Here is a 20,092-nt window from a genome sequence, read left to right on the forward strand (position 1 = left end):
TTGAAAAGTCAGAGAGTGTGCACCCACCATAGCTACAACCTCAGTAAGAAATGTGCCCATACGTTCATACAATAGCTCCATAATTCCCTCCTTGATCGTGAGAAAGATCACCATAGTCTACTCTAGAATACCGCAAGTAATCTCAGACGAAATGAACTCTTGCATTTGATCATCCATGTGTCCTGCCCCAGAGACCGAACCAGAACCTCCACGAGTGGTCACTATACTGAAAACAAACTATCAAAAAACACTTGAAGAATTCCATACTCTACAAGCTTCTTAGTGTCATCGTGACTTCCCTTGACTCGAGTATGGATATTGTGCTTTCTATAGTACGAACCCAATACTACCTTCTAGACCTATCTGTACTTTCCTCAAAGATCGACCCAAATCCTCTAAGTTACTTCCTTACTACCAAATATTGGCCTATCCGGCAAAACAACACACTCGACATGCTAACATACTTCGTAGGTTCTCCTAGGATCCACACTTCACATCACTCTTCACCGTCAACTACAGAAGAAACTTCCTCTAATACCTTCCATCTACCTCCGGAATCTAGTTACATACTACATACGCTAGATAGTTCTCCGACTATAAGGTCTCACACTACAAAGGGTGGACTCAAACAAAAGTTGAACAATAGAGTCAAACCTAACCTTATAAAATTATCTAATTCCTGTAACATGTAACCTAATGTATTCACTTAGTAGATTTCTCATATTAATGGAGATTTCTAAAATCAGAAAGGAACCAACCTTTGAGCCTCGAGTAACCAATACCAAAGCAGAAACTAATCAAGTATTTCTTTCCCAAATTCGATCCATATTAGCATGCAGTTCCAAAAGCTCAATCAACAGGTATATAAAGGCATCTCTCTTATCATACCATCATGCAATCCAGAGTAGATCCTTAGCTCAATTCTAGCATGTTGTCCACACAACACATACTACAACCGATAAACATGTATGGGTATTTTAGGAATTACTTACTTGAGCTTGGCTGATTGTATGCATTGCACCCCTTTAGAACATTCATTTTCTTTAGAAAAAAACATTTATAAAATTCATTTTCTTTCAAAAAGATTATGAACTCCTCAATTTGAGTTTAGACACAACTAAGAGTGTGCCTGAATCCCTCAAACCAAGGCTCTGATACCAACCTGTAACATCCCAAAACCACTTAGTAAAATTTTTTAATATCTAAGTCAACCCAAACCATCAATTATTCATTTATAAACCAATAAGAGTGAAAATGTTGAAAATAGTTATCACTGTACAAATCAAAATCATAGAATGCAGAACAACGGTGGATGCGGTGCAATCATGTCCGACCCTTCCCCCTTCAAACCAGAGGTACCTGATGTAATAAACATAAACTATAAGCACAACGATTAGTGAGTTCCTCAAAATACCACATACTCAACATATATAACAGTTAGAAGCTAAACTGAGTCTATTTTACCCCTGAGTCCCTTCCGACTCCTTCTGTATCTTACAACCAGTACGGGTCTATTTTACTCCTGAGTCCCTTTCAACTCCTTCAGTATCCTTCAACCTGTATGGGTCTATTTCACCCCTGAGTCCCTTCGAATCCCTCATTATCTTTCAACCGGTACTGGTTTATTTTACTCCCTACATCTAAGCCTACAGTCATATCAGTAAGAGTCACAAAGACGACAAGCATATACAGGCATATCAGCAAGTGTCATAAAGACAACTATCATCCTACAAACATAATCTAGTGGGTCAGCATTGGTGGCTTTGTCCCATGAGTACTGTGAAGAGACTCACCTCTCAAACGACAATCAACTGCAACTGCTCTCACTTCCGAATCACCGGTATTATACCTTACTTAGGCATTCATACAAGGTAAACCTTTAGCCCATCTTTACCAAACTAAGACTTGACCGAAAGTCAACTTCGGACAAAGAGTTAATGGTCAAGAAAAATTCAAAATTCCATCAACACCACTCCAATTTGTGGCCTTCCTTGGCCATGTCGTGGCCACAAAATAACAAAACAATCGACTTGTCTCCGTCGCCATGTCGTGGCGACCTAGTGCCACACTGTGGGTACTAGTCTGACTGGATTATTCGAGTCAAGGTTCCCTTAAATCATTCTTAGGGGCTCAAAATCCCAAATATACTCCTTCCCAACGTCTATATGGATAAACTTTCCAAATTTATCCATTAAGACAAGATCTCAAATCCTAGGTGCTAAAGGCCATTAAAGAGGTATAACTCATCCATTAAGTCCTTAATCACAACAGATACAAGCCCAAACATTCCATAAGGATATTAGAGGTCTTATTTTTCCCTAAAAATGTAATCTTTATTGACATACATGCCCCATGCGTGTCCTTCCTCAAATATAGGTAAAAAAGACGAAAAGGGCCTAAAGCTCATGCAAGATTTCCAAATCACCGCCATTCTTCAGATCTATGAGATATAATGTCCTTGGGGCTCCTAAGAGTCATAAAGTTGCAAACTTTATATCTTTGTTCCACTCAAAATCCATTAAAAGAGTTCATCAAGAAAAAATAACTCTAAATCTCTAAAAAAACAAGAAGACGCAATACTAGATCAAGAGCATTACAATTGGTCCAATAAGGTGTTTTTAAAGGTTAGGGAGTGTTGCTTGTTGGCCTCTTGCAATAAATCCACCCCCACTTCCTTGAAAATTACCAAATACTAGAAAATGAGCTCCAAAAGCTTCAAAAAAGATAAGGGTTAGGTTTCTAGGGGTTTGAGAGTGATGGAGGTTGAGGATAACTAAACCCTAGCCTCTGTATTCCTTTAAATAGGCCATAATGCCTAGAAATTAGGGTTCCCTTAAAATTAGCAGCCACGCCATGGCACATATGGCCAAACCATGGCATATCTTTTAATTCGCGATGAATGAAAGCATTGTCATGCCATGGTGAAGCCTCACCATGCCGTGGCCACCCAAAATGAAGACTTACTAACATAAGGGATTAATTCATACCTTGAACGGGTGTTACATTTTGATTTTCCCAAATGTTTTATCTATGGATTTATAATTAAAAATTGTTTGAACAATATTTGATAATATTATTATGACTTATTTAGAGCATTTTAAGGTGTTTTAAAGAAAGCCAAAAATCTGTGAAAATTATATAGTAACAAAAGTTTGATTAAAGTTTTTGAATGAGATGTATATTGTGTATCATATTCTTGAAAATAAGAATTGCATTTCCAATGGTCCAGTTGGATAGGACTTTGGAATTCATTTAACAAGTCTTTTGGTTAATGTGAGTGTTGTTTTTGAATATAGATGACGAAGCACACTATGTGATAATGTGAATATATGTTGGAATTAGTGTTAACTAAATATCCATTTAGATTATCCATAATACGTACTAATTCGAATACATCAAAAAGTTTTGATAAAATGTATTTGTTGAGTCGCTATCTTGAGCTTGTAAATATAACATGCATTACCAAGTATCTACTTGGATCAGATTTTGGATACCATATGATTAAAAGTCTTATGGTAAATGTTGGATTTGGTGTCTAAGCCCATAACTATAACTAGAATGTACTTGACCCGATTGTATCATGGTCTTTTTAGGTTGCCTTCACCAGTGCAATTTGATAGGATGGACTTTTGAGAATAAAGTTATTTTTGATTTATTAATATATTATAAGTATAATATATTAACTGAGAAATCATATTATTTAATTAGTATTGATCAAGAATTAATTTATCAATTTTGTGATCAAAAGAGACTAATTAAATATGTGGGGATTGGTTATGTAAGTCAATGATTCTTATAGTTGGGCTAATGATCCATGGTTATTTAGGAGGGGCTAAACCAATGAGATAATCCATGGATAGTCCATGGAGATTAACCCATGGACCCAAAGTAATATGAAAGGTCATTAGGGTTTACAAAGTGTAACCCTAGCATTTGCCACACTATAAATAAACCCCCCTAGAGACCAAAATCAGTTGACACAAGTCTCTTGGAGAGTGATATTTATTTTGTGCAAGTAACTTATTCTCTCAAGCCTCATCTTGCATATTGGTGTTTGTGAACCATTAGAGGCATCACACTTGAGGTGCTCAAGCTTTCAAAGGTCAAGAACTACAAGTGCTTCTAGAGGTAAGTACTTTAACTAGATGTATTATTCATTTGGCAATTTGTATGATCGTTATGAAAATGCTTTGTAAAATTGAAAATATTCATGTATAATTAGAGAAAACATAGATACAAAGCATCCAAGGTTGCATGTGCATCATAGGAGTGTTATAGTGCTCAAATCCCTTCAGTAGTATTAGAGCCATGTCTGTTTTCTATTATATTGTTGCATTGTGTTATTTTTAAAACTAAAAATTTGCCAATTTCGTTTCTACATGCCCACCACGACGTGGTGTTGCATCAGTGTGCAGAATTTCAAGTTTTTGGCAATAATTGGATTAGGATCATTACCCCAAACTGTTTTTTGAACCATGAAACATGTTTTTTGATATGGTATTGATCATGCTTGACCAATTAAAAGATAATTGTCATAATTTCAAGATTATTATTAGTTTATATGATTAGGATAATTTCTTGAAGATTGTTTCTAACGCCCGTAGATCCGGGCTAGTCAATTTAGAGATAATAGGGGTCGAAAACGACTTTTCAACAAAAGATTATTTAGAATAAATAATCTTAACCAATTTTATTATATGTTACAAGGTTTCCGTACATATAAAGAACGCCGAAATCCGAGTTATAACGAAGAAGTTATGACCTGTCGAAGTTTCGCGATGAAACCGGCATGACATCAGGAAGCAGAAATAGTGAATTTACGATGGAGCGATATTCAGCCTTAGCGATCTAAATGAAATTCGTAGAATTCATTATACCGAGATTTTTCATAAAAAGAACGCCCAAATCTGACTTCATAGGAGGAAGTTATGATTTTTCGAAGTTTTAGCTTAGCAGTGTACAGCCCGAAGTTCGAATATTAGATCGAGCAGTTTTTAGCCGACACAACATAAACGAGAATAAAAGATCTCGTTAATAGTAGCGTAACGATAAAAAGACAGACGAAAACGGACGTCGGATGAAGAAGTTATGAATTTTTAACGGAACAATCGTGTCCCGGCCTGTTAAAAATATAACTTTTAAAATAGATTCAAAATTAGCCGAAAGAGTCTAAATGAAAGTTGTAGAGTGCGTCCCGCCTTCACGTGGATATAAAGAACGTCGAAAACGGAGCTCGTATGAGGGAGATACGAATTTAAGTTAAGGGTGCAATTTGCGAAGTTGATGCATGGATTGATGACGTGGCCTAGCTCCCAGCCGTCCGATGAACCCACTTCAGATGAGTGACACGCCACCCTCGCATTACGCCCAACGTCCGAGCTTCGGTACGCGCCGCGTACTGCTGCCCTCTGCGGTTTCTAGACGTCCATGATGACCCACCCCCTTCGCGACATGTATTGTACGACCGAGGCTACGCCCCACGTCCGAGGACCTGTACGCCCAGCATATGTCCGAGGACCAGCCTATAAAAGGGTTGCGAGGGCTGCCATATTTTCTCACAAATTCACCTCTACTTTCTCTCACTACTCCCCTAACCCCCTCCTAAGCCTAGGTAAACCCCCTAGCACCCGAAAGAAGCCCCGAGGCTCCTGGAGTCCAGAGAAAAAGGGTCTTTCGGTATCGAAATGTCGCTCCAAACAAAGCCCGGTTTTCTATAAAACCCGCTGTAAGTGAGCTACGCCTAAGCTATTTTTAATATAGCTTCTAATTAATTATAGTAACATCATTAGGACCTTGAAATAATTATTTGGGCTATTATTATGAGTTATATAGAGTGTTGTTTAACGCTTATATAATAATAATAAAAGCTAGACTATTAATTAGTCATGGTTAACGTTAGACTAAACCCTAGTGGTATTGATACTATGGTTTGTCGAGGGAAAATTATTTTGAGATAACGAAGCATTGTTCGAGTACAGAGTCACCACCTTTCAAGTGAGTGCTTAGTCCCTTTCAAGAAATGATTTTAATACAAGTATTGATTGAATGTATTAAATATATGTTTATGTGCGAATTATTTGATGGTATCTGAATTACATGTTAAAGAACATACCTGGTTATTTATAATGATTTAGGTTAATGAGTAAACCTAAAATTTGTTATGAGGGTCATTGGGTAGTATCTCCTTATGAGTACGAGTGAGATATATACGGGGAATAGAACCCTTAAGCATTTCATTGATCCAAAAGCATGGATTAGACATAGTCATTCGTCCCTAGTCCGAGAGTATGGATTGGACTCGGTCAATTGTCGTTAATCCGGGAGTATGGATTAAGACATAGTCATTCGTCCCTAGTCCGAGAGTATAGTTGACCAACATATATGGTCTGCCACTGTGGTGCAACAAGGCGACCCCTTGGGCCCTCTTCTTTTTGCCCTCGTTTTGTACCCACTTGTGCACAAGATTAGAGAAAGTTGTGAGCTCCTTCTCCATGCCTGGTATCTAGATGATGGGATTGTCATTGGGGATTCAAAAGAGGTGGCTAGAGTGTTGGACATTATCCGGGTGAATGATCCAGGCATGGGTCTTGAGTTTAACATCAAGAAAACTGAGATTTTTTGGCCCTCCTGTGATGGTAGGAAGCTTCGTGATGATTTATTCCCAACGGATATTGGGAGACATTCTTTGGGGGTGAAGCACCTTGGGGGGGGGGGGGGGGTTGTTAGCAGAGATGCAGGGTTTATTAGTGGGATGGCCATGAAGAGAGCGGTCAGTGTTGTTCATTTGATGGTTCTTCTTCCACAACTATGTGATCCGCAGAGTGAGCTCCTTTTGCTTCGATCATGTATGGGTATTGCAAAACTTTTATTTGGTTTAAGGACTTGTCACTTAGTGCACATAGAAGAGGCAACTTTGTTCTTTGACAAAGGATTGCGCAGGTGTATCGAGGATATGGTGGTATGTGGAAGCCCCTTCTTCGGAGACATCCAGTGGCGTCTGGCTTCCTTACCTATTCGTTTTCAATGGTTTGGGTTTGTACTCAACATACAAGGTTTCCTCCTATGCATTTGTAGCCTCGAGGGCCCAATCGTAAGAATTACAAGACCACATCTTACGTGACAGTGGCATATATGGTATGGACTCTATTTACCTATGTGTTATGACTCATCTTTGCGATACGATTCCAGTATCGAATGTAGTAGTTTCACTAATAAGTACACCACCTCCCCCCCTAAATCCCAAAAAGCATTGGCGTGTGCCCTTTTTAGCAAAATCGTCAAAGATATGGAAGTCGACTTCGACATGAGTGTTAGACAGAAAGCAGTTTTTGATTGTCTTCGGGCACCTCATGCTCAAGATTTTCTGCTAACTATCCCTATTGAGGGCCTCGACCAACATATGTCTCCTGTAGAGTATCGAACTATCCTCCGTTACCGCCTCATGATTCCTCTATTCCCAACTAACAAGATATGCCCAGTTTGCTGTAAGCCATGTTTGGACACTCTTGGTGAACATGCAGTTCATTGTAGAGAGCTCCTTGGTTTCAAGTACCGACATGATGTGGTTAGGGATGTTCTCTTTTATGTTTTTCGGCGTGCTTGTATCTCTGCGAAGAAACAAGCTCCCGTGAACTTTTATACGGACCCGCAGGATATAAGATCTACCCTCAGGTCGGCTGACATTTTGGTATTTGGATGGGTAGGAGCGAAGCACGTGTGTGTGGATCTTAACGGGGTCTCTCCTCTCGACGGTTTGAGGAGTGGGTGTTTCACAACAGGACACGCCACTTTGAAAGTCGTTGCGTGCAAAGTGGCAAAGCACGAGAATGCATGTATAGAAAATCAACATGTTTTTGTACCTTTTGCATTTGATACATTTGGTTTTCTCGCACCAGAGGCCATGGATCTCCTCAACGGAGTTCGAAGGGCCACGCATTCTAATGTCATATCTCCTAGATCCACATATGTTGTTTTCAAAAGAATTAGTTTTGCCACCCATAAAGGGCTAGTGGCGCAGCTTGTTGCCCATTTGCCTTCCGTCGATATGTATTGAACTGTATTTAGTTAAATTATACCCAACAAAAAGGAATGATAAAAACAAGAATTCAATAAAATTCAAACATTAGTTTATAATTGTGTTCTCCTTTTGCATGTTTAGAACCTACTTCCTGGATCTCAATTTATTCAAACTCCATAATCGGTCATACTCTTTGGAGTGATTATGGAGTTATGATTTTCATGAAGTGTTAGTAGATTGTCTTTAGTGATTAGACAAAACATGGAGAATGCGACTAACATTCATGAATATTTGAAATGGAGATTTTAAGTATAGGAACAACCCACACTTAGAGTGATTACTTCACGTATTCTATTATGAGTAATTCAGAGATGATGATATATGTTAATCTTAAAATGGAGAGAAAATGAATTATTTTCATACAAGTTGGTTTTGCTTTGGTCTTGCTCAAATCCTATCCATAACTAGTAATTATAATGGGTGAGTCCATAAATGATTTGACAGGTAGACAAAAACTGTGTTGTTGAAGTTTATTTGTTCCTTCTACCTTAAAAACGTATATGATATCCTTGGACCCCTCGATGATTTTGTGTTAATATCTTATGTGCTTGGTTGGGTCTGGACTGAATTGATGTGTTCAATTAATAGTCTGATTTGATCATCAAAAATCAGAAATCAGAAATCGAGAAAAATAATGTTGAACCGTTAGGTTGTATCATAATCCATGACTCAGTTCAAAATGATACTTTGTAGAAACATAGGAATAACTTATCACTTATCTAAGGGCTCATACTTGATAAGATCAAAGTTCGGCAGTTGCTATGGAATGCATGCTTTGTTGGTTATTCAAAGATTATTTGACCAATAATAGTTGATAAATTATCCAAGTGGAAGATTGTTGGAAATAGGTGTTCAATGTCACAACTAAATTGGTATAACTTTAGGAATAATAACAAACTCCTTTTCGGGTTGCCCTCAAGAGCTAGAATAGCTAGACTGGATTTAGGATATTAAGATAATTAGTTAATTTATTTATTACATGTTAATAAATTAATTGAAAACTAATTAGAATTAATTAGAATTAAAGGTGCACATACTGAATGTTAATTATTCAAGAGCTGAGCAAGGTGACCATTTTAGAAACCCTAAAGAGGGTGGAAAGTTTTAGGGCTTCTAGGAGGCTTCCAGAATAAATCATGGTAACAGATAAGGAAATGATTTGAATCTAGATTAAATTTGATTACTTACTTGATTCAAATCTGCATTTCCTGCAAGTTACCTCAGCTATAAATATACCCTTTGAGCTTCATAATTTTTGTTCCTAACCTTCCCCATACTTATATAATTTGATGTTTCTAGTATCGTCTATCCTTAATATTGTAGTGTTTTAATGTTTTAAGTGTGTACCATTAGAGGCATTCTACTTTGGGTGTTAGTCATTCCAACCGATTGCAAAGAGTTCGAGATCTTCAAGTGGAACAAGTATATACAATTATACTTAAGCAGTTAGTAATAATATCCCTTTTTATAAGTCAAATTTGTAGTTTTAAAAGTATGTTGATATAATAGTAAAACTTAAATCATATGGTGCATGTACACTTAGGATGATTTTTGAAAGTTTCCGATTCCTTGATCTAGTGTATAGTTGCACATACAACCAAACACAAACACCATGTGTGAAAACAATATATATAGACTTGTACTCCGGATAAACTCATCTCAGTCCAAAATTGTACTTCGAAACCTTCAAGGTATGTAAAGGCTTCTAACTGTTGGTACTATATGCTCAAAAATGAACATAAATAATATTGCCAATAACATATGATGCTATAGGGTCACACCAATTGTAAGTCCCCAAATTTGCTTGTGTATCAATCAGATCCAGTTGATGGTTCGGAATCCCAATCAATTGGATGATTTCATATCAAAATAGAAGAGAAGGAGAAGAAGAATAACTTGAGTCTACGATGTATTCAACGTTGGAATGAAGCTCCTTACACATAGATTCATACACACACACACACACACTCTTCTCTCTAACTTTCTCTCACACCATACAAACACACACTTAAGCACCTTGAGAGTTTTTCACTTCACCCACCTAACACCTATATATACATGGGCTACAAACACAAGGCCTAAACCCAATGGACCAAAAACAAAAATGGACTGAAAACCCAATGCTAGACCGAAAACTCATGGGTTTTCGGTCCAAGCTACAATTTATCCCAATATTAGTTTTCGGCCCAAATGATAAAATAATAAATTCTTAGAAAAGCAAATTATAAACCAATTTTAGACCCAACAATCTCCCCCTTTGTTTATAGCTTTCTTTTCTAATTTACCCAACAAGCTCCCCCTAAAAAGTAGTTGGCATTTCTTGTCAATCTTCATTGGGAGCTTGGCTTCAGCTACTATCTTCAAATTCTTCACAACATCAGGATGAATATATGAATCTTCTATGAATGACTTCATCTTGAGCAGTTGGGCATTTCTTCAAAATTTGACTTTGAACGCACTTTGGGTGAGGAAACTTTATGTATTGATTCTTGAAAGATAGCGCTTTCAACTTGAGAATCTTCAGAGAGAATATCCGAGAGAACTAATCTTCTGGATCACTTCAACAGGTTTAATATAGCAGCAAACTGATTGAGGAGGCTTCAATGCAATCCGTATCATAATCTTCAATTTCAGCTTCACCTTGCTTCTGGGGTTGACAAATTAAATATTGAAAGAATAATCTTCATTTCTTGTTCCTTCGAATGAGAATTCTTCGATGCTCACGGATGAAGCATTGGCTCAAAAATTTTCGACACAGTCTCCATGAGTCTTATCTATACCTGCAATCACTTTTCAAGACAAAACAAAACTAAAAGAAAACTTAGCACACAAAAAAATATTTTTGGATTTTTTGAATTTTTCTGATTTTTGTTTGATTTTAGAATTTTTTTTTAATTCTCCCCCTAAATTTGTGCATAGAGGAAAACTATGAACAAATTTAACAGAAACAAAAATATTTGGGATCAAAGTTGTGAGACATTCTGAACTCATTTATCAGTACCTTCACCTTCATGAATAGATCTGGTCAATTGCCGGTATTGTGGTCCACTTAAACACGACGAGTATTGAAAAACTTTTCTAAATAAACCATTTAGCTGACGACGACCACAGGTATTGTTGTCCACTTAAATTAAGCAGCGAGATCAACAGACAACCTCTAAATGGTTCGATTTTAATTGCACTAGAACGTGTTCCCCACTTTCCGATATACCCTGGTTATCAAGAACTTCCTAAGGAATCCTTACTTTAGGTGAGTAAACAATTATTAAGGAGGGAGGATAGATTTATAATACACATTATTAATTAGAGATTTAGAGGGATTGAGAATTAGAAGGTTGCATATGCTGTGAACCAGGTCGGATTATGAATCACGCAAAGGAGATAGCATATGGCTAACAGATAAGAAGAATAGCATATATAAGATTCATAGAGACAGAGTTGCATATGTTGCATTCCAGGTCGGATCTCTTCTAGTCACGCAGAAGAAGCAACATATGAATAATAGATAGAAAGCAAGAAAATAATTTCCTACGGACCTGCTTTATCAGAACCCCCAGTCGCCTTATCAGAACCAGAATTAAGGACATAAGTCCGTACATCAAGGAAAAGTTAAGCCACAGTTCTAGATGCGTATTAATTTAGTGTATCCCATGGGTTTCCATGTTTATCTCACTGCTCAATCTACCCGAGCGTCGTATGGTCAGTCCAAACAATCCTATCCAAATCCACACTGTCAAATCCTTCGTGCCTACCAGCACATTGAACACAGAGTTTAGACAATTCAGATTCAGTCCCTTACACAGGTTTGGACTGCCCGTTATCACTTTCTTGATATCACTTCCCAAACAATACTAACGAAAAAACTATAAGAAAATAAAAAATTATCTTCAAAATGAATTAGATAAAGATAAACTCAGGAGTATAGAGAAGAAAACTCAAACCGTAATTCACCGATTCAATTTGCATCCAAAGGTCTGAGAACAGCACGCATAATCTCAGATTAGATCTGAAAATTCTTGACTTCGTTAAGCAAAAACCCCATGTGATCCTCTCCTTCCTTCCTTTCTCCGACAAAGGACACATGCTCTCAAACAAAGTTCTGAGTGTTGTATAGTTGAGAGATATCTCCTATCAAGTGCCTGGAACAATCACTATTAACAAACCAAAGTCTGATGATATGACTCCATAGCTGCTCCGAAACATAGCAGGATCAGTGGGTCTTTGGAACATAGTCCATTCTGAAACTAGGTTGACCTTTGTCATCTTTGCAAGGTACTCTCTCCCAATACATATCCTGTTTATCACAAATAGAAGATGTAAAAACATTAGAGTCATTAGGTGATTTGGGAGATTGATTCTTTGGTTCCCATCTGTAGTCGGGTTTAACCCATTTCTTTTTCGAGCGGATGGGTGGCTCACTACTTGCTTTTGAACTTGAAGTTGGATGCCGAGATGACTTTGACTTAACCGGTCTTTATTTCACTGGAGCATCTCTTGAACTAGACTTATGGGCCAGCATTCCCTTCTTGACCTTGGGAGTTGGATTCCTGACCATGTGGGATTGATTTTTGGCCTTCGTGGCATTCCAGTCGCTATTGTCTAAATGTTCCCTCGAAGGGTTTCTTTTGGGATATCTCCCACTTGGCCCGTTCTGCCAGCCGCGTGCGTAGTAAGGAACGTATGCACGATTTGAACAGTTTTGGCAATGTGTCCAGGTGTTCCACAGTGAAAACATGTCTTTTTCTTCACTGTGAAGTTCTTTCTTCCTGCCCCTGGTGGCATGTCCTTGCCTTGTCTCTGGTTGTTCCCACATGCACACTTATAGCATGTCGTCGGTTTCGCTTGTTTTGGAGGCCTGTATTTCTCAACAGCAGGTTGAGCAGAAACAACTGAGTTCGAAGCAACAAATTCAGAGTTCAAGGAGTCATTAGATTGTTTAATAGTTTTCTCCTTGTTCTCATCCTCTACTACTTTACCTGCACAAGTAGTAGAATCATTAGTATCGTTCAGCTCAACACCCTCAGTTGGCCCTGATTGTTCAGTCTTAACTGAAGCTAGAGCAAGGGTTTGGCCATACTGAGCAGGCATTTCTTCCTCATTGGTCTCAAGGGGTGGGTTATAGTTGTCATCAAAAGGAGGTGGCACACTGTGATACCCTAGACCCTTGGTTTGATTATCTTTAAAACTCAATTGATTTTCTACTAAGGACTCGACTGTCTTACTTGATGCAGTATAGTATTTGAAACTAACATATATTTTTTCACACTTAATTTTCAAGGTTTCAAGTTTTTCAGTCACAACAACAAGTTTTCGTTTGATGTGATCATAATTCTCACACTTATTGCTATAATCTTCTTGCAGTTTTCGGAAATCCTTGATTTTGTCTTCTAATTGTGCTTTTAATGGTTTTTGACATTTCCTAAGTGTATATCCTTCATATTTAAGCTCCTCATTTTCGCTTTTAATTAGATCTATTGATTCTCGTAAAATTTTAATAGTTTTAACACAAGATGGAGAGCAACCGGATTCATTTACCTAAATTGATGCGGAACTTATTTTTTTTTAAATATGCCCTTTGACTAAAAACTTAAAAGTCAACCTTAAAAAGTCAAACTCAAAAGTCAAACTTGAAAAGTCAAACCGAAAAGCTAAATTTGTAAATTTTAAAGTTAAATGAAAAAGTCATAGATTAAGGTCAAAGGTTAAACTTGAAAGTCAAAAGCAAATTTTTAAGGTCAAAAGTTAAAATAAAGTCTAAAAATAAAAACTAAAATTTTTGGGATGAAAATGAAATTTAAAAATAAAAGAAATTGATTTTTGGGGTTAACAATGCCAATTTTCGAAAGTAATAACCGAGAAGGGAGTCTCTAAGAATTAAAAACGGGAGGAGAAGAACATCAGGTTTGCTAGAGCAGTTGGTAGGGTGCTTGGATTAGTTGGGAGGAGACCCGGGTTCGACCCCCGACACCTCCAACTTCGCTTCTCTATTTATTGGATGCTGCTGCGAGGACGAGGCTTGAATGCGATGTGATGACGAAGGTGCGAAGCCAAAAACGCGAAGCTGCTGAGCCATGGATCGAAAGCTCGGACTGAAAATGTCGGACCGAAAACCTCGGACCGAACACGTGCGAACCTCGGACCGAAAGCTCCGGCCGAGAACTCCGACCGAAAACGTGACCGAGAACCTCGGAAATCGCTGGTTATGACAAAAAACAGCGTTTTTGCTCCTTTTTGCTCCAAAACTCGATCAAAAACTCGTTTTTATGAAAAACGCGAAGAACAAACCCCCCTTATTTTGCCAAGATCTATCCAAAACGCAAAAATCTCTTCAAAAAAAGATCAAATAAGCTCCAGATCTAAAAACAATGATCGATACACCCAAGCTCTGATACCATTTGTAAGTCCCCAAATCTGCTTTTGTATCAATCAGATCCAATTGATGGTGCGCAATCCCAATCAATTGGATGATTTCAGATCAAAATAGAAGAGAAAGAGAAGAAGAATAACTTGAATTCATGATGTATTCAATGTTGGAATGAAGCTCCTTACACATAGATTCATACACACACACACACACTCTTCTCTCTAACTTTCTCTCACACCATACAAACAGACACTTAAGCACCTTGAGAGTTCTTCACCTCACCCACCTAACACCTATATATACATGGGCCACAAAAATCGGGCCTAAACCTAATGGACCGAAAACACAATGGACAGAAAACCCAATGCTAGACCGAAAACTCATGGGTTTTCGGTCCAAGCTACAATTAATCTTAATATTAGTTTTCGGCCCAAATGATAAAACAATAAATGGTTAGAAAAGCAAAGTATAAACCAATTTTAGACCCAACACCAATAACAAGTAGACAACAATTTATGGTTTTATATAATGAATTGATTCATAGTAAAATGTCATAACTCATGCACCTATTATTTTGTGAAAAATAATATTTTATCTTAATTCATATGGTATGAATTTAGTTAAGAGTGTTAGATACATCATTTATAGGTTAAATGATTTAAATAAATTCTACAACTTTGTTTAATGTAAAAGTTACATATATATATATATATATATATATATATATATATATATATATATATATATATATATATACATATATATATATATATATATATAGAGAGAGAGAGAGAGAGAGAAAGAGAGAGAGAGAGAGAGAACAAAGATCAACTAAGAATGAAAATTTGGTAGGAAGATAAGGTATTTTTTATATAGATATTTTTTCGCAAACAAAAAAATAAATTTTTAGATGATTCACAAGAAAAAATTCACAAAAAATGCCTTAATGATTCATTTTTAAGTAGATCAAGAAAAAATTTCACTTTTATAATAATTTTAGTGAATATCAACAAAATCATCGTGAATATGAATCCTCGAGATGTTTTTTCTAGAGTTTGTTTTGTAAATCATGTTATTTTTTATTCATCTAGTGATTCATTTGTTTTGTTTGCCAAAAAATATGCTGAAAAAACTTGTTACCTTCTTTCCAAAAAACATTTCTTACAAGAACTACATCATATATATATATATATATATATATATATATATATATATATGTATGTATGTATGTATGCATGTATGTATGTATGTATGTACGTAGATATATATATATATATATATATATATATATATATATATATATATATATATGTGTGTGTGTGTGTATGTATATATATATGTATATGTATGTATATATACAAATAAAAATGTTATTTAAAAGGATTGGAGTTTATATTTTATAAAGAGGTTATAGTAACTTTTATAAATATAAACGTACGAGCATAAGACACACACACACATACACACGAACACACACAGACACACACACATAGACACACACACACACACACACACTCTCTCTCTCTCTCTTCTTAATTTTTGTACAACCACTTCCAAAGGTGTCCAATGAGGTTTGTTTGCCTCTTTTTTCTTCCAATGCATGTTCTTTCTTGAATGGTTCAATGCTCATAATCAAGTTGGATGACTTCTAAATGGAGATTAATGATAATAGACTTCATTTTTCTCTCGATTTTGGAGTCTTGGCCTAAAATACACATACACATACTCTTTCTTCTCTCTAAAGGACCAGGAAGATAAAATGCAAACAAATTCACTCTCTCAAAATATCAATTTCATATTTGACTTTTATTCTTATGAGTTTTGTGTCTTGAAATAGTGAAATTGGAGCATGTTGGTGGATTATATCTATAGAGAAAGTCTCGATTTCCCTCTGGCCATCATCACCATCATTCAAACCTCCCAAAAGGATTCAAAGGCTTTAATGGTTGTAATACTTAAAACCCCCTATTTTTGTTTCATTTAATCTTTCATGTTCATGTAAAGTCATCCTTTGGTGGTTTCTCCTATATAAAATATAAAAGTCTGACACTGCAAAATCTCTTGATTTTATGGTTTTATTAGAATTGAATAAAACTCTAGCAAGTGACATCAGAGCCTTCTTTACATGCAAGTATAGATTTTATGGTTAAAATGAGAACTTTGGTTTTTGGAAGCCATGGACGATTTTCATGCTTGTATGAAATTTTCATGCATGGCTTATTTGGAAACATGGAATGCTTGTTTTAAGAGTGAATATGTTATCAAAGTTATTTTTATAACTACACGCATTTGATCACATTGATGTTGTCTTAAAAAACAAAATATTATTTGATAATTTTTGTATGATTATATGTGCATCAACAAGCCATGGGCCAACTGTTGTGTGTTATTGGATGTTTTGGATATGGTTGTAATATTAACTATTTATTCTGATGGTTTGTAATAGTAAATATGAATTTCTTTATTTATTTTTCTTGTAGGTATTAGATTAGTTTGTAATCTAGTATAAGTATTTTAAAATGTAACCAAAAATGAAGATGGATCCATTTTGAAGATTGCAAAGGGTTAAACTTTGTTAATATTAATAGTAGTGGAAAAGGCAACCTTGTAAAGTGTTGTTGATAAGTGTTGCATCAAATTCTATGAAGCTAAAGCTACAACCCCAAATAAAACCTTTTATGTGAAGTGTTGCATGTTGTTGGAACGACTTTGATTTAATAGAGTATTCAACATATTGCACACATTAGATGTTTCTGCAAGTGGGAGATTCAACAAGACCGTCTCTTGAATATTTTGTTCAATATTATCCCTTACGAAAAGGACTTGATATTTCATGTATGGCTCACATGAAAGATCACATAGGTATCGCTTGGTTTTTACAACCATGTCTGTGTGTGTGATTATTGTATCTTGTTATTTTGTTTGTATGTATGAAAATAGGATTTCGTATACTAGAAAAACCAAATAATTAAACACATATCATCATGGATATTGTTATTTTTAAAAAAAATAATTTTATACATAAGATGCTAAAACTGGATTTTCAAATAAAAGAGATCTTTTATTCTAAAAATATTCAACTTTTAGAATGGTAAAATGGGATAAAATAGAGATTTTAAAATTCATGAAAAACTCCAAGTCTAAAATAATAAAAGGTTATTGAAAGACTAATATTGGTTCGAAACACATACACTCAAAAGTTAATACAAGATATTAAAAGTTGAACTAAAATGAACCATAAAAGAAAATAATTTTTTTTCAAAAATGTACCATGTATTATTTTATGTATGCAATATACATGATACAATATGTTTTTAAAACTATAATTATAAAATAGATTAATCCCTTTTAAAAACACAAATTAATGTCGTCCTCTTAAAAGACACCCACTCATCATTTGTATGGTCCTTGTGGGATAAAGGTCACCTAACCACTTGGATTTATCTTTTGATGTTCGAGGTAGTTTAGGAATTTGTAGTGGGGCAAACGTCACTTAACCACTAGTTATGTGCCGATTCTGCATGCCTTTTAGGATGAATGACTTGATTGAGAATCTTTTATGATTAACGTCACCTATGCATTATAGACCCAATGTATAGAGGGATCAAACACGCCAATTAACAAAAGATTTAAAGGATCCAATACAACTAGGAATTACATTTGTATGTGATTGGTAATCGCTACCTATCTAGTTGAAATAAATAAATAAAGGTCACCTAACCGATTATTTGATTTGCAACGTTGGATCCTAGAGTCTAATTAATTAATGTTTATGAAAAGAAAAAGGTATTACTTATTAAATATTTAAAACATCAAAAATACTAAATGAATTTTGTTAAAATTTTGTAGATGAGAACAAAATCGAATATTGTTACCATGCATCACCTTAATCTTGTTGATATACGTGAGCATATAACATTCAAAGGATACAATTTCTATGACCGTCTTCATGTTTTGAAAGAGAATCTCGAAAGAGATCAGAAATTGTACACTATTAAAGGATTTATTATTGAATAGCCTGATATTACCCATAGAACTAAACATAATGTTTAATGGAAGCATTACAATTTTCCTGAAGATGTTTCAGAAATCATATTGGGTTCAATTATTCTTCACCTATGGGAGGAATTAAAAGGATTAGAAAAATTTTACATGTTTCGTCAGATGAAGCAAATATTCCTAAGATATAGAGCTATTTGGTTTGAACCTGATAAAACACAGGAAGAATGCAAGGCATAATAGAGTCAACCTATATCCTCTACGATGCCATTATATCATGGAAAGGACACCTTTAAGACCAAAGACTTCAAGAGGGACCACATATATGGATGATGTTTCTTCAGTGGAGAAACAAGACAATAGAAGAGGAACTATCCCTCTTATCTGAAAAGAAAGTCTGGAGAGACTAGTACTTCATGTATCTACTACATAGAACATATAATTTTCATTTAACAGTCAAGTACTTGGTACTTAATGTTAATCTATGATTTGTAAATGGCATGTGGATATATCAAGAAGCGTAACCGGATGAGCTCAATCAAGTTGGAACTACACTCTTGGAGTTTAGTTTATTTATGCTTAGAACACAAAGTACTTGCAATAAAAAACATAATTTGTTTTGGAACAATGTATGTTTTAAATTTAGCTTCTCTCTCTCTCTCTCTCTCTATATATATATATATATATATATATATATATATATATATATATATATATATATATATATATATATATATATATATATGTCTCAGTTAAGTGATTAAATATTTGATTATTTACTTAAATAATTTTTTATAACGATTAAATTCATATGTTGCAATGATTAGTTCCTATTTTTTAGAACTATATCTCTTAATAGTTTTGACTAAAATTGGATTTGAATCAAACTTATCGATGACATTGTTATCTTTATTATATAAATGAAATACACATATTCGAACTTCAAGATATGGATTTTGAAGGTAAATAATGTATTTTATTTGAAATATGTGAATCTTATTAACATATAAAAGATTTTTAATTGTATTTTCACTTATCTATATAGAAAATAGTTAATAAGGAACTATACACTATGATGTTTGACTTCCTTTCAAATGAATGTCTAGATTTAGTACAAAATACCTAATGAACATCATTAAACAACTATAGTCGGTGTAATTATATTTTACTTGTTAAAAGATTATTATGAAACCTTTATTGAAGTTTTCACATATAAAGTTGTGATACAGATCAGTAATACCATCTAAAGCCTTAGAGATAATAAATGATGATCTAAACGTTACTTGATATGGTTTACTTTATAATATGTAGAAATTATCTTCCTTTATTCTTTTGGGAATATGACTAAATCACAATCAATTGTATTTTTAAATGAAAACACCAACTAAGAAGTAAATAAAAAACACTTTATAAGATTTATATGAAAATGCTTCATCCTTATCGTACTTAATGTTTTCTGGATTTGAAGCATATGTTAGATTAAAGCTTCTAAATCCAAAATCTACTAAATACATATTTATAGAATCTTATTAAAGCTTGTTTAAATTATTTTATACAAGTTATCATAAAGCAAGCTTCTAATGAAGGACGAGTTATCATAAAGCAAGCTTCTAATGACAAAACGAGTAGGAGACACATGAATCTTGAAGTAG

This window comes from Lactuca serriola, chromosome 5 (genome assembly GCF_051521515.1).
Source record: "Lactuca serriola cultivar US96UC23 chromosome 5, Lser_US96UC23_V15, whole genome shotgun sequence".
Classification (NCBI taxonomy): Eukaryota; Viridiplantae; Streptophyta; class Magnoliopsida; order Asterales; family Asteraceae; genus Lactuca; species Lactuca serriola.